At 44.4% G+C, this 13,594-nt stretch overlaps 1 pseudogene; it reads left to right on the top strand.

Moving 5' to 3' along the window:
* The first annotated feature begins 1,159 nt into the window (after positions 1 to 1,159).
* Positions 1,160 to 13,385, top strand: LOC120027080 (annotated as a pseudogene).
* The last annotated feature ends 209 nt before the right edge of the window (positions 13,386 to 13,594 follow it).

Consider the following 13,594-nt stretch of genomic DNA (forward strand, 5'->3'; position numbering starts at 1 on the left):
CATTACTGGAAATACAGATATGCATCTGTTGGTCACATATCTTAAAAAAGGAAAGGTAGGGGCGTGGATCAGAAAACCAGTCAGTATTTGGTGTGACCATCATTTGCCTCATGCAGCATGACACATCTCCTTTGCATAGAGTTGATCAAGCTGTTGATTGGAATGTTGTCCCACTCCTCTTCAATGGCTGTGCAAAGTTGCTGGATATTAGTGGGACCTGGAACATGCTGATGTACACGTCGATCCAGAGCATCCTGTTGGGTGACATGTCTGGTGAGTATGCAGGCCATGGAAGAACTGGGACATTTTCAGCTTCCAGGAATTGTGTACAGATCCTCGTGACATGGGACCGTGCATTATCATGGTGAAACATGAGGTGATGGCGGCGGATGAATGGCACAACAATGAGCCTCAGGATCTCGTCACAGTATTTTTGTGCATTCAAATTGCTATCGATAAAATGCAATTGTGTTTGTTGTCCGTAGCTTATGCCTGCCCATACCATAACCCCACCACCATGGGGCACTTGATTCACAACGTTGACATCAGCAAAATGCTCGCCCATTGTGAAGAACATACTTCTCCAGTAGGTCAGTGGCCATCAAAGGTGAGCATTTGCCCACTGAAGTCGGTTACGAGGCTGAACTGCAGTCAGGCTTTCCTGAGAAGGTTTCTGACAGTTTGTGCAGAATTTTTTTCAGTTGTGCAAACCCACAGTTTCATCAGCTGTCCCGGAGGCTGATCTCAGATGATCCCGCAGGTGAAGAAGCTAGATGTAGAGGTCCTGGGCTTGCGTGGTTAAACGTGATCTGTGGTTGTGAGGCCGGTTGGATGTACTGCCAAATTCTCTAAAATGACGTTGCAGGTGACTTATGGTAGAGAAATGAACGTTCAATTCTCTAGCAACAGCTCTGGTGGACATTCCTGCAGTCAGCATGCCAATTGCACACTCCCTCAACTTGAGACATCTGTGGCATTGTGTTGTGTGACAAAATAAGCTTTTCTGGGATCTTTTATTTCAGCTCATGAAACATGGGATCAACACTTTACATCTTGCGTTTATATTTTTGTTCAGTATATAATATGCAAAGCATTCTAATCTGCGGGAGGGTCTACTCCTACAAATTTGGGCCGATTTCTTCATTATACGCTCAAAAGAAGTGCATCGTCCTCTTACATCCGGTAGGCAATTCTTTAAAAAAAAATATCTTCCTGTTTTTGTTTGGAACGGCAAGGTTATTGTGGCGTCATTTCCAATGCCATTATGACGTCATTTTGCTCCCCCCTCCAGCCCTGTAAAAGGGACTCGGGGCCCGTCTAAAAGTAATTCATAATCTTTCCTATTAATGACATTGCCCAGACGTCGCAGAGCATCCACCAGCCGCCCTGTTTGCAGGCGCCGCCGCCCCAGGGTGTCCCGGCATCACAGGAGTGGAGGCCATATTTCTGAGCTAGCTCCCCCTCCTCCCTCCCTCCGTCTCTCTACAGCGGGCAACGTGAAGCCGATGATCCTGAAGAACGTGCAGATCAACAACAAAGCCCTGGCTCTGGCCCTGCAGGCAGAGAAGGAGAAGGTGAGGCAGGCCAATGGTATCATCCTGCAGATGAAGAGGGAACAGCAGGCTCTCTTCCTCCTCCTGCTCAAGAGGAGGCTCAAAGACCAGGAGGCACAGGCAAGCAATGTACAGGTATGATGCTGCCTGAATGGCTGAGTCAAACTGAGTAACCAAGAAAGTTGTTCCCTTCCCCCTCTGCCCTCATGATATTTACCTGTGTGTTTAGACTGGACCTGCACAGCTCCCTGCTGTACCACCAAAGCCAGTGGCCTCCTCCAGGTGAGCTATTCAAATATAGTATCAACGGAATGCATCTTATTTCTGACTCGCAGTCAAAGAGCCACTGTTTGATGTCCAGTTTGATTCACCCCATCTACTGTCAGCTTGTGAATGTAATCAATTCCTCCCTGGAATTTTTTACTTTTCCCTTTTGTTACTTTTGTGCAGGAGAATTCAAAGTCGTGCTGCTCTGGCAGATCTTGTAATGGTCGAAGCCCCACCCTCACCCATCAGCTCAGGTATATGAAAATTACATTTACCAGACATACCATTCCAACAGATTTTAACTGCTAGGCCTTTTTTATCCAGAATTGTGATGTTATTACTTTGGATAATTACATAGAAAACATGTTATTGTGCATGTATGTTTGGATTTCACTTTCAATGAACCATCCATGTTGTTGCAAGTGTTGACAATGACATCCATTCTCCTCTCTCAGACCCTCAGTTTCCTGAAGGGGCGGGTCGAAGCGAGAGTGATGGGCAGGTGACATTGCCACGGACAGTGGGTGTGAGATGCCGCCGGCTGGAGGGCAGCAGGAGGCGATCTGAGCGTGTGCGGGAAGGGCGCCGTTCCTCGTTCTGTGAGCAGAACCACAGTTCCCCTACAGAACCTCTCATACCGGAAGAGACAGAGGTCCTAGTGGAGAGCCTGGTTCTAAACGACAGAAGAGGCCAGAACCCCATACAGGAAGTGAAGACCGAGAAAGGCAATCCAATTGGCTCAGAGGAGTTCCAGCAGCACTCCACCCCAGGGCCACCAGCTTAACCAGCCAATCAGCAGCAGCAACCCCGGGCCAAACCGAAACAGGCCCAGCCACCGCAGCCCAAACCAGAACTGGAGAGGAGCCGCAAACCAGACCGCCCTCCTCTGAAGAAACCCTGGGAGACCTCTAAACCCAGAGCCCAGTCCAAGAGCCAGGACCGCTCGGCTACGCGGACCAAAGCCGGGGCGGGAATCACTGCACTTCTCAACACCTCCCTCAACACATCTCAGGGATTCAACGACACCTTCGACTTTGACTGCGAGGACAGGGTACACCTCACCCCCTTCAAGGGTGACGGGGGCAAGGATAACCCCCCAGCCACACCCATACAGGAGGAAGAGGCAGAGAGGGGACAGACCCTGAAGAGGACTCGGTCATCACCAGAGTCTAGTTCATCTTCTGAGTCAAAACACAGCCCCTACATTCCTCAGAAACGGAAGAGACAGTGCCCTCCGGACCAGGCCAAGCCCGCCCTCGCTCGTAGAGCCAGAGGGCAACCCTCCAAAGCAGCTACAGATAAGGAGAGTGCCCCCCCACTCAAACGAGAGTCGTTACAATGGGAGCATTTAACTGTTAACCTACACAATTAGGACTGTCTTTAAAATTATGTATCAAGTACCATGATTGCTCTGAAGCGTTGCTGTAAAAATACACTGGATAGGTGCAGTGAAATGTGTGGTGCTACAGGGTCAGCCATAGTAGTACGGCAGCAAATTAGGGTTAATCGACAGATTTTTCACCTTCTCGGATCAGGTATTCGAACCAGCGACCTTTCGGTTACTGGCCCAATGCTCTAACTGCTTGGCTACCTACCGCCCTGTTATCCACTTAGTGTCCAGGTGACAAAATGATTGTAGGCACAACTCTCATATACATGTTTTTTATATACATTAGCACATTTTCTGTTATAGAAGAGGGTAAGCGTGTTCAATTTGTTGTTAATCTCCCGTGTCTAGTATCCAGAATGGAGGTCAGTGCCACCCCTGTGGTCCTTGACAAACAACTCAAGGAAGAACCAGAAAAGAGACGGAGCTTGATTCAGATCCGCTTGTCTGTGGTTGCCATGGAGGCCAGCTCGTTAAAGTTACAGGATAGCCCCTATGTCCTAAAAGCCGTGGCGTATGGAAGACACAGGGCCCCCTAGAGCAGGCCAAGCCTGCCCTACTTGCAGGGGACGGCACCTTAAAGCAGACAGAGTCAAGGAGAACATCCCCCCTCTGAAACGACTGTTGTCACGTGGTGAGTAGTGAACAACATACAAATTTCTACATTGCTGTTATAGGAAAGGATAGGCTATGACAGCGATTCTCAACTGGTGGGTCACGGATGTCTGAGTAAAATGTATTTTTTTTTTAATGTATTTCAATAATTTTGGGGGGCGATTTTTTTATTTATTTTTACTCTAGTCTAAACTTAAATGACTAATACAAGGTAAAGAATGTGTAGATATTATAATGAACCTAAAAAATATATATAATTGAATCTCTGAATAATTTTTCTTCTTCAATCATAGTATTTTCAATGTAGAGTTATTAGCAGCGCTACATAGCAGATTTGGCTGATTTAGTGGTCTCAAACCAGTGAGCTTACCAACATTCTTCATCAAGAATATGAGCAATATGGAGTTATTGACAATTAAAAAGGTAGGAATGTTGTTCCCTTGTCATATAATTACTACTGTCAATATAGCATTTATTTTTCCAGATAGCATTTCAGCAAAATAATTTTACAATGCGAATATTGGGTCACGACTGAGAACCTAGTTTAACTTTGGTTTCGATGCAAAGCCAGTTGCGAAACACTTGGCTATATATTGTGTCTATATTGTTTCTGGTGCTTAACTCCCTGTGTCTATCCAGTCAGAAGAGTAGAGCCCTGTCCTACAGCTGGGCCCGCTGAGGTCCCTGAGATAGAACACCAACTCCCAGAAATCCCTGGGAGTGTCTTTGTTGACAGTCCTGGTCCAATGGCAGAGCAAGGTCTTGAGGGTCACACAGGTAAGTGGGTATGCTTGTTATGGTGATAGTCTATTGAAATGACTAAGGCTTCATCCAAATGGCAACCTATTCCCTATGTAGTGCACTTTACAGGGATTAGGGTGCCATTTTGGACACAAGTGAAAAATGGTCAGTGATTGTGTGTTCCAGAGCACCACAGAGTAGATGGCGAGGAGGCTCTGCTTCCTGTCACTCAAGGACTGGAGGAGGAGATGATGAGGATCGACAACGTCCTGCCTGTTTTCAGGGTCTCCCCCCGTGAGCCTCCTGGTCCTGGGTTATCGACAAGCAGCACCCCCCAGAACCACGCTGCACTGATCCCCAAAACATGCAGGAGGACAGGTACTGCCCAGTTGGCTGCCAAGGACATGTTAATGAATGATGCTAAATCAGTGTCCTCTCATTCTTTCACACTACACTTATACGTTCAACATGTACAGTGTTCTTCTCTGACCACTAAATCAAATCTAATTTTATTGGTCACATACACATGGTTAGCAGATGTTAATGCGAGTGTAGCGAAATGCTTTGGCCATATCAAAATCTCTTCTCTCATTCCATCACCTCTGTCAGAACTATCAGTCCACTGGTGTCAATAGAATATCTGCCTGAACTTTACACTTTTTTTTCTCCAACTTTTCTGCACTTACAACTCACTTTGTCCTCTCACCACAGGTGGGCTTGGTGTCAGAGCTAGGCGGGGTTTCAGTCTGATTGATGTGACCAATATTACCCCTGCAGCCTATCGGAAGTTCTCTTTAAAGAGCTTCCGCCCTTCAGACCGATGCTCCATATCCGCCCGCAAGAGGAGGTCCACGATAACAGTGGACTACAAAGAACCGTCGCTGCACGCGTGAGTATTAAATATACACAGTCAATATGAGACTGCCTGAATACGTAGTATTATATACACTGAGTGTACAAAACATTATGAACACCTGCTCTTTCCATGAAATAGACTGACCCAGTGAATCCAGGTGAAAGCTATGATCCCTTATTGATGTCCCCTGTTAAATCCACTTCTATCAGTGTAGATGAAGGAGAGGAGACAGGTTAAAGAAGGATTTTTAAGCCTTGAGACATGGATAGTGTATGTATGCCATTCAGAGGGTGAATAGGTGAGACAAAAGCTTTAAGTGCCTTTCAACGGGGTATGGTAGTAGGTGCCAGGCGCTCCAGTTTGAGTGTGTCAAGATCTGCAACGCTGCTGGGGTGTTCCCGCTCAACAGTTTGCCGTGTGTATCCAGAATGGTCCACCACCCAAAGGACATCCAGCCAACTTGACACAACTGTAGGAAGCATTGAAGTCAAAATGGGCCAGCATCCCTGTGGAACGCTTTTGACACCTTGTAGAGTCCGTGCACCGACCAATTGAGGCTCTTCTCAGGGCAAAAGGGGGTGCAGCTCAATATTAGGAAGGTGTTCCTAATGTTTTGTACATTCAGTTTATACAGAGTCAATATGAGACTGATTACATCGACCACAAAGTTTCACAGGAGCTAAAAATATAGGTTAGGTACACCACCCGGTTCACGAAAATGGTTTGCTCCTACAGACAGTGAGTCACATGGTCGTGTCTTGCTATATAAAGCAGGCAGACAGGCATTGAGGCATTCAGTTACAGTTCGATTGAACGTTAGAATGGGCAAAACTAATGACCTTAGCAACTTTTAGCGTGGTATGATCGTCGGTGTCGGGCATGCCGGTTCCAGTATCTCAGAAACGGCCGACATTCTTGGCATTTCACACAAGACCGTGTCTAGGGTTTACTGAGAATGGTGCAACAAACAAAAAACATCTAGTCAGCTGCAGTCCTGTGGGCAAAAACATCTTGTTGATGAGAGAGGTTGAAGGAGAATGGCAAGAATTGTACAAGATTTATAAATAATCTTTGTATATGATATCGTAAATAGGACTGGTAGAGTTATGTTACATGCAGCTAACAAAAATATATGGAAATGTCTGCTCTACTCAAAATTACAACCAACTAATTGCAGCATTACCACAAAAATTGGAAGAGGCAAGTGGAAGGGGGGAAAAGTAAGACAGTTGTCTGTCGGCCCTGCATTAAAGACCAAAATTTATTAAATAAAATTGTGATAAATAAAAAAAGTAAATCAGTTTCATTTAAGGACCAAAAAATTGCCAGCTGTGCCATATAGATTGCAAAATAGTTGGGAAGAGATTTTCGATGTACAAATTCCATGTCCATGTATCCACACAGTTGAAGTTGGAAGTTTACATACACTTAGGTTGGAGTCATTAAAACTAGTTTTCAACCACTCCACAAATGTCTTGTTAACAAACTATAGTTTTGGCAAGTCGGATAGGACTTGACAAGTAATTTTTCCAACAATTGTTTACAGACCGATTATTTCACTAATCACTGTATCACAATTCCAGTGGGTCAGAAGTTTACATACACTAAGTTGACTGTGCCTTTAAACAGCTTGGAAAATTCCAGAAAATGATGTTATGGCTTTAGAAGCTTCTGATAGGCTAATTGACATCATTTGAGTCAATTGGAGGTGTACCTGTGGATGTATTTCAAGGCCGACCTTCAAAGTCAGTGCCTCTTTGCTTGACATCATGGGAAAATCAAAAGAAATCAGCCAAGACCTCAGAAAAAAATTGTAGACCTCCACAAGTCTGGTTCATCCTTGGAAGCAATTTCCAAACGCCTGAAGGTACCACGTTCATCTGTACAAACAATAGTACGCAAGTATAAACACCATGGGACCACGCAGCCGTCATACCGCTCACGAAGGAGATGAGTTCTGTCTCCTAGAGATGAACGTACTTTGGTGCAAAAAGTGCAAATCAATCCCAGGACAACAGCAAAGGACCTTGTGAAGATGCTGGAGGAAACGGGTACAAAAGTATCTATATCCACAGTAAAACAAGTCCTATATCGACATAACCTGAAAGGCCGCTCAGCAAGGAAGAAGTCACTGCTCCAAAACCGGCATAAAAAATCCAGACTACGGTTTGCAACTGCACATGGGGACAAAGATCGTACTTTTTGGAGAAATGTCCTCTGGTCTGATGAAACAAAAATAGAACTGTTTGACCATAATGACCATCGTTATGTTTGGAGTAAAAAGGGGGATGCTTGCAAGCCAAAGAACACCATCCCAGCCGTGAAGCATCAGGGTGGCAGTATCATATTGTCGGGGTGCTTTGCTGCAGGAGGGACTGGTGCACTTCACAAAATAGATGGCATCATGAGGCAGGAAAATGATGTGGATATATTGAAGCAACATCTCAAGACATCAGTCAGGAAGTTAAAGCTTGGTTGCAAATGGGTCTTCCAAATGGACAATGACCCCAAACATACTTCCAAAGTCGTGGCAAAATGGCCTAAGGACAACAAAGTCAAGGTATTGGAGTGGCCATCACAAAGCCCTGACCTCGATCCTATAGAAAATTTGTGAGCAGAACTAAAAAAGCATGTGCGAGCAAGGAGGCCTACAAACCTGACTCGGTTACACTAGCTCTGTCAGGAGGAATGGGCCAAAATTCACCCAACTTATTGTGGGAAGCTTGTGGAATGCTACCCGAAACGTTCGACCCAAGTTAAACAATTTAAAGGCAATGCTACCAAATACTAATTGAGTGTATATAAACCTCTGACCCACTGGGAATGTGATGAAAGAACTTAAAGCTGAAATAAATCATTCTCTCTACTATTATTCTGAAATTTCACATTCTTCAAATAAAGTGGTGATCCTAACTGACCAAAGACAGGGAGTTTTAAATGTCAGGAATTGTGAAAAACTGAGTTTAAATGTATTTGGCTAAGGTGTATGTAAATTTCCGACTTATATACATACATACAGTTGAAGTCGGAAGTTTACATACACCTTAGCCACACTTTGCACCCCCCCTACACATTTATATAATGTGGTGTTCAGGTCCACTGGACCTGAGTGTAATAAAAGTGTGTAGTGTGTGTGTGGGTGTGAAAACAAGTAAAAATGAAATGAAAAGGTTTGTTGTATGCCTTCACTCGGTCTTCCTACTCCCTGGCCCTGCTGTTTCAACACAGAACCAAGAACCTGTCTCCCTTCCTGTCTGCCCGTCTCCCCCTTTTCTCGCACTCTTTACCCTTTGTACAGTCGTGGCCAAAAGTTTTGAGAATGACACAAATATTAATTTTCACAAAGTCTGCTGCCTCAGTTTGTATGATGGCAATTTGCACATACTCCAGAATGTTATGCAGAGTGATCAGATAAATTGCAATTAATTGCAAAGTCCCTCTTTGCCATGCAAATGAACTAAATCCCCCAAAAACATTTCCACTGCATTTCAGCCCTGCCATAAAAGGACCAGCTGACATCATGTCAGGGATTCTCTCGTTAACACAGGTGTGAGTGTTGACGAGGACAAGGCTGGAGATCACTCTGTCATGCTGATTGAGTTCGAATAACAGACTGGAAGCTTCAAAAGGAGGGTGGTGCTTGGAATCATTGTTCTTCCTCTGTCAATCATGGTTACCTGCAAGGGAACATGTGCCGTCATCATTGCTTTGCACAAAAAGGGCTTCACAGGCAAGGATATTGCTGCCAGTAAGATTGCACCTAAATCAACCATTTATCGGATCATCAAGAACTTCAAGGAGAGCGGTTCAATTGTTATGAAGAAGGCTTCAGGGCGCCCAAGAAAGTCCAGCAAGTGCCAGGACCGTCTCCTAAAGTTGATTCAGCTGCGGGATCGGGGCACCACCAGTACAGAGCTTGCTCAGGAATGGCAACAGGCAGGTGTGAGTGCATCTGCATGCACAGTGAGGCGAAGACTTTTGGAGGATGGCCTGGTGTCAAGAAGGGCAGCAAAGAAGCCACTTCTCTCCAGCAAAAACATCAGGGACAGACTGATATTCTGCAAAAGGTACAAGGATTGGACTGCTGAGGACTGGGGTAAAGTAATTTTCTCTGAAGAATCCCCTTTCCGATTGTTTGGGGCATCCGTAAAAAAGCTTGTCCGGAGAAGACAAGGGGAGCGCTACCATCAGTCCTGTGTCATGCCAACAGTAAAGCATCCTGAGACCATTCATGTGTGGGGTTGCTTCTCAGCCAAGGGAGTGGGCTCACTCACAATTTTGCCTAAGAACACAGTCATGAATAAAGAATGGTACCAACACATCCTCCGAGAGCAACTTCTCCCAACCATCCAGGAACAGTTTGGTGACGAACAATGCCTTTTCCAGCATGATGGAGCACCTTGCCATAAGGCAAAAGTGGCTCGGGGAACAAAACAACGATATTTTGGGTCCATGGCATGGAAACTCCCCAGACCTTAATCCCATTGAGAACTTGTGGTCAATCCAGAAGAGGCGGGTGGACAAACAAAAACCCACAAATTCTGACAAACTCCAAGCATTGATTATGCAAGATTGGGCTACCATCAGTCAGGATGTGGCCCAGAGGTTAATTGACAGCATGCCAGGGCGGATTGCAGAGGTCTTGAAAAAGAAGGGTCAACACTGCAAATATTGACTCTTTGCATCAACTTAATGTAATTGTCAATAAAAGCCTTTGACACTTATGAAATGCTTGTAATTATACTTCAATATTCCATAGTAACATCTGACAAAAATATCTAAAGACACTGAAGCAGCAAACTTTGTGAAAATTAATATTTGTGTCATTCTCAAAACTTTTGGCCACGACTGTAGTGTGTGACAATACACAATGTCTTGCGGGAACCTGCACAATTTTTTTTTTTTTACAATACATTATTTTGATACATTGAAAAAAAAAATGCTGTATTTTCCCACACTCTACCCCAACCAGGTGCACATTGGGGGAGGGACACAACAAATAAATACCTTTGCATGTGTGGCTCCTTACCACAATCAGTATGGCAAAAATAATCTTTGCTTAGAGGGCCTTAGAAATCCTTTTTTGCAGAGAGAAGCTAGTGTGGAAGGAGCGTCTTCCACTTTGGAAGATGAAGAATATGAGGATCATGTCTCTGTCAATTCGGAGTCTGACAATGAGTTGAAAGAAGATAGAATTTACCCTCAGCTAGGACCAGCCAGCCCCAGGACCAGCCGTCAGCAACCAGCTCATCAGCAGCCTGCAGGAGGTTAAATAGGGATGTCAATAAATGGTGGCATTGAATGGTCTTCTTGACCAAGGAACGAGCCACCCCGCATGGCTGCCAATGTGATAAGGATGCAACCAGGGCCGACGCGGATGGGGGTTACTCATGTGCAGGACATAGTCTTCTTTTGAACTGTTCTTCCCAGACACCATCCAGAAAATCATTATGGACAGCACTAATTTGGAGGGAAGCTGTGTTTTTGGAGAGAGATGGAAGGAGACGGACCAAACTCATTTACATGCATATTTTGGCGTTCTTATCCTTGCTGGTGTTTTCAGATCCAATGGGAATCCACAGAATCCCTGTGGGTTAACTTTTACATGCAACAATGTCTCTGGAAAACTTCCACATTATTTCCAGGATTATCTGCTTCAATAACCGAGACACCAGACCAGCTCGGCGGCAGAGAGACAAGCTAGCTGCAATCAGGTCAGTGTTGAGCAAGTGGGTGTACAGTACAGCCTTCCCCTGTTTTACAACCCTGGGCCCAACGTTACTGTTGATGAGCAGCTTGTGCCATTTAGGAACCGCTGCCCCTTCCGGCAGTACATACAGTCTAAACCCACAAAATATGGAATCAAGATCTGGGCTGCCTTTGATGCTGCTTCATCATATGCATGGAACTTGCAAGTGTATACAGGGAAGCCAGGTGGAGGGGCCCTGAGAACAACCAAGGGATGTGGGTTGTCCTGGACGTGACACAGGGACTCCGTGGCCACAACATTACATGCGATAACCTTTTTTACTTCGCACAAGCTGGGAGAGGAGCTCCTCAAGAGGAAGCTGATGATGGTAGGAACAGTAGGAAAAAACAAGCCAGAGCTCCCACCTCAGCTGTTGAATACATGGAACAGCCTATCAATTCTTCTAAGTTTGTGTTCACAGCCAACACGTCCCTAGTGTCCTACGTGCCAAAGAAAGCCAAAAATGTGGTACTCATGAGTACGCTGCATAGGGATGAGATAATCTGTGGCCAGGAACATCAAAAACCAGAAATAATAATGGATTACAATGGCACAAAAGGAGGGGTGGACAATTTAGGCAAGCTGGTAGCTTCAGCTCCAAAAGAAGAACCCAAGCTGGTCATTTGTGATATTCTTCAAGTTCTTGGACATCTCGATGTATAATGTGTTTGTCATCTGGATGGCATTGAACCCAGATTGGAACAGAGGGAAGCTCCAGAGGGAGACGGCTCTTTCTCGACGAGCTGGGCAAGGCATTAGTAAGACCTCGAATCCAGAGGCAACATATCCCAAGGACCCCGGTTTCTGCAGCCATCATGAGGGAGGATTGAGGAGGAGGATGTTGGTGCCCCATCCGCCCGACCCACAGAACCAACAACTGCAATACCGGAAGTAAGTGTGAGTGATGTTGTTGCGTGTGTGTGTGTCTGACTCTCCTACCTTGGCCTGCTGTAACTATATATGTGAGTGAGAAATTCGTAAAATTCCTGAACTGAATGTAAAATTCCTGAACTGTGTTCATCATTCTAAATTGCAGCCGGTAGTAACAAGAAGAAGCGCTGCGATGTGTGTGGAACCAAGAAGGACAGGAAGACACAGTACACATGCATCAAGTGCAAGAAATACATTTGCAACACAAACACAGCAAAACTCTGTCCCTCGTAGTGTGTAGACTGGCCTTAATTTGTGTAAAATTTTTGTTCAATGGGGCTCATTTATCATTTCCATAAAATACTGTATTTCAAAACAATAAACATCAATTGTGATAACCTTGTTTCATGTATATTTGTTCAAGATAAACATGATTTCCCCCCCCCACCTATGTCTTGATTATAATTTTATAAAAAATAAAACAATAGCGCTTTTATTGATAAATGTGATCTAGCAGAGGTAAATGGCAAATATTAACCATGTTTGCTGTCTATATTGCTTGTAATTGATATGTCAACATCTAAGTATTTTTACGTAAATTGATATGACTATTGTTTTAAAAACCCAATAATGTTGTGGGTCTATCAACCTTATTGGTTGAATAACAAAACATGAACACCACACACGATAATCTCTATCCTTTCTCCATCTCTTATTTCCTATCTCAGGAAACTGAGGCGTGGAGACAAGTTCACAGACACCAAGTTCCTCCGCTCTCCCATCTTCAAACAGAAACCCAGGAAGTCCATGAAGACCCAGCCGTCGTTGGAGAAATACAATGAGTCTTTTGTGGGATGTCGCTAACATGTGCTTTATGTCCACACATTGAACACATGTTTTACCCATTCAAATTTGTTTGAGAGTTAGTTTGGCACCTGTGTTTGTGGTAAATTATTTTAATAGTTTTTTGTCCAATGAAATAATGGAAGCAGCTTAAATTGTGGTTAATTTCTTAGTTCATTCTTTGTTCTTATCAGTAGGCTGAATTTAGACAAATCATTAGGGGCATTGGAGATGTTCAAGTATATCGCCCCAAAATCTATATTCTCTCCATCTCCCCGTTTCGTGATGCCTGTATTGATTGTTAGCCACCTGTAGAGGGCGATGTTAGAACAGCATTCTGTCGGACGACATGTTCCTCATCTACTGTATGGTTGTGTTCAGTTAGTTCACTGTTGTACATATATGTTTAGCTTGCCTTTTCTAGAACTTTGAATATTCATTTGCCACATGCCGCTGTTTTCATGCGTAAGATGTTTTGGTTTTATGAATAAACACTCAGTCCATGATTCCTATTCAGCTGAGTCTTTAATGGCCCCGTATACACTCAGGTTGTACATTAAAAGACACCATCTGAAATATAATTTGTAACCTGCATTACTGTAGCCTGACTGAAATAGGCTGAAGTGTGGGGTTGCCGATCTGCAGTTAGCTTAAAAAACAATGCATCAAATGCTACTTTCTACAAACAAATGTAACTTGTCACTCTGATCTTA

This window comes from Salvelinus namaycush, chromosome 32, assembly GCF_016432855.1.
Source record: "Salvelinus namaycush isolate Seneca chromosome 32, SaNama_1.0, whole genome shotgun sequence".
Lineage (NCBI taxonomy): Eukaryota > Metazoa > Chordata > Actinopteri > Salmoniformes > Salmonidae > Salvelinus > Salvelinus namaycush.